Genomic DNA, 3,503 nt, shown 5'->3' with positions numbered 1-3,503 from the left:
AAAATAGTTTTATAAGAAATAAAATAACCCCTGTGATAGTCCCCCTTAACGAAGATAGTGATGAAGAAATGAGTTCGTCGACTGATTAAGTTATTTTTCCATACCTATCAGGAGTATTACTTTAATGTATGCATGAACTCTTTAACACCAAAAACTATTTATTTCCATATCATTCACTATCAAACAACCTAACAACCTATAAACTAATCGACTAGAAATGCATATAGACTACACATACATACGAGAGAAATGTTTATTTAACGACACACTCAACGCATTTGATATACGTTTATGTGACGTCAGACAAAACGGTTAAGGAGCATTATGACAGTGAGAAAGAAACTCACTACCGCCACATGGGCCACTGTTTCCGATAAGCAATTTTGATAAGCAATAAGGGACGTTTTATATGCACCATCCCATAGACAGGATAGCACATACCACAGCCTTTATACATCAGTTGTGGTGCACAGGCTGGAACTAGACACAACCCAATGGGCCCACCATGTGGGATCGATCAGTCAACCTACCATGAGCGAACGCTTTACCTCTGAGTTACGTCCCGCTCCATATACAAAAGAAGCCTTAAGTGGGGTTGGGGTTGTGCAGAGGGTCACACCTGCACCAATCGCTTGCATACCATATTCTTCTCTCTCTCTCCCTATAACCATATAACCAGAGCTTAAAATATGTTGAGTGCGTCGTTACATAAATGACATCTCTCTCTCTCTCTCTCTCTCTCTCTCTCTCTCTCTCTCTCTCTCTCTCTCTCTCTCTCTCTCTCTCTCTCTCTCTCTCTCTCTCTCTCTCTCTCTCTCTCTCCCTTCAGCGCGCGCGCTTGTGTATTCCACAATATAATTATAATATTTGATACATTTTTTTTTTTCAAACTGAGGTTTTGTCACTTGAACTCCCCACCTGAATCCGCGCCTGCTTCATGTTTACAGATATTTTCTTAAATATAGGTCATACTACGATTTGTGCGGATAGGACGATAGAACCGAACATTAGTTTGAAACGCACTATAGAATGATGCTTTTGATATGCAAATGACCTTAGTTATTAATAGGAGAAATAACGTGCATTCAAAAGACACAGAGATTTTTAAAAAGTGGAATTAAGTCAACTTCGTGCATTTTATATGATGATTTGTATAGAACACCTGTCGGGGTTTGGGTTTGTTTTCATGTAAATGCAAAGAAAACAAATATCGAATAGGAAATAAACTTAACATTTGCAAAAAACTTTGGGTCTAAATAATTGAACAGGATAATAGTACATAAAAGGTATTTTTTCAAACGATTTGGCAATTTGATGAGATCAATATTTTAAAACTTGTCTTCAAGCCGTACACATGATTATAATCTCTTATAGGAAGTGGCGGTTGAGTGTTCGCCTGAAGTGCTTGCGTCGCAGGATCGAACCACCTCAGTGAATCCATTCTCATTCCAGCCGGTGCACCACAACTGGTCAAAGCCTGTGGTATGTGCTATTCTGTCTGTGGAAAAGTGCATATACAATATCTTTTGCTGCATTAGGAAAAATGTAGCGAGTTTCCTCTGATGATTAATTAATCAATGTGCTCTAGTGGTGTCGTTAAACAAAACAAACAAATTTTTTCTTATAGGAAAATTCGACAGGCACGTTCCATTGCTTGTGTACATATATATGCGCATGACGTTGTCTGTTTCACTTACACGATGTTTCAATGTGGCCTAGATTGAAAAACAAATCCAGAGAAAATCGAACAATATTGCGTTATGCTAGACTCCAACTGCCAACTGCCTGCAGAAAGTTGGCCAACTTTCAGTTGTCACGACTTCTACGCTGTCCACTTGCTAGTCTGAGAGCTCATACAACTCGATTTTCGTCGTATAACCCATTAGGCCTAGTTGTTAGTCTCAACACACCCGTCGTAAGTCAGGAGTGTGGGAAATGACAGCGCAACCGTTGAGATGGTCAACTTTCTGTAAGCAGTTGCCAGTCTGAACCTAACATTACACAGAGGCGGATCTAAGGACCCGTCACCCTAAAAATATTTAAGTGCCCACTTTTTTCTTCTTTCAAATTTTATTTTCATTAAGATGCCCTTTCCCCGTTTCTCTTCCCCAACCTATCAAAAAAAATAAAAAAATAAAAATCCTGGATCCGCTCGTAAAAACAAAATGTTGATCTATTATACAACTATGTCTAAATGGTGTCTGTGGGATGGTGCATATAAAAGATCCTTTGCTGCTAATCGAAAAGAGTAGCCCATGAAGTGGCGACAGTGGGTTTCCTCTCTCATTATCTGTGTGGTCCTTAACCATATGTTTGACGCCATATAACCGTAAATAAAAATTAATGTGTTGAGTGCGTCGTTAAATAAAACATTTCTTTCTTTCTTTTTTTAATGTCTAAATGGATACTAGAGACTGCAGCTTTAAAAAGCGGTTTCACGAGTTGAAGCTCTGACCACAGTGTACACGGCTGAACCTATTCTAGTAAATGCGGTGAATTAGTGTCACTACCTGAGAGACTTTTGTATCACATATCGATTATTAATCTCAAAGTTAATGCATTATCTAGGCGCTGATCCAGGTGTGGAGTATATGGTTTAAGGCTGTTGTGTGAGTGAGTGAATGTGTGTTTGTGTGTGTGTGTGTGTGTGTGTGTGTGTGTGTGTATGTATGTGTGTGTGTGTGTGTGTGTGTGTGTGTGTGTGTGTGTGTGTGTGTGTTTGTATGCGTGTGGTGTGTGTGTGTGCGTGTTTTTGTATGTTGTGTATGTGTATGCGCGCGCGTGCGCTGGAAGACCGTAGTGGAGGTGTGCATTCACATTCCAACTGACAAATGCCACAAAAATCCAGTATTTAACAAAGAGTAACGTATAAACTCCTTTCATGTTTTGATAGGGAGGGTAATGGTATTTTGAACCATGGTGTAACTATTGTATATGTGCTCAAACATAACCCCGCTTCTCTCACACACAAAAAAGAAGTGACAAATACTGAATGAAAGAAGAAAGAAAGGATAGAAAAACCCCACCAACAATAAAAACACACGAACAAATCAAGACCACCCCCGAAACCCGACCAAAAACCCCCAAACAAAACAAACAAAAACAATACACACGCAAAAAACAAAGCAAAACAAACCAAAAACAAAAACAAAAACTAAATCCAATAAAATACAAAATGTTTAATCCAGAACTGTCGCTGATTATTCGTCCATTAAATATTGACCGACCCTTTCTCCAACCCAATATTTCGTCTTTAGTCCGACCGTCTCCGTGGGGGTGGGAGTGGGTCGAGATTGGACGACGACCCCCCCGCTGAAGCAAATAGTCCGCTTTCAGAACTAAAACATATGGAGTTTCTGGTGGTGCAAAAGCAAAATAGAAAAAGGGTCCATCTGGTTCATATTCGACCTCCCCCCCCCCCCCCCCCCCCCCCGAGGTCCAGATCACGCTACACCCCTGGTGTTATGTTTATAAATAATATAATACAACATTGACTGCACATG

Source organism: Gigantopelta aegis, chromosome 6 (genome assembly GCF_016097555.1).
Source record: "Gigantopelta aegis isolate Gae_Host chromosome 6, Gae_host_genome, whole genome shotgun sequence".
Lineage (NCBI taxonomy): Eukaryota > Metazoa > Mollusca > Gastropoda > Neomphalida > Peltospiridae > Gigantopelta > Gigantopelta aegis.
Note: the sequence above shows the minus strand (reverse complement) of the source record.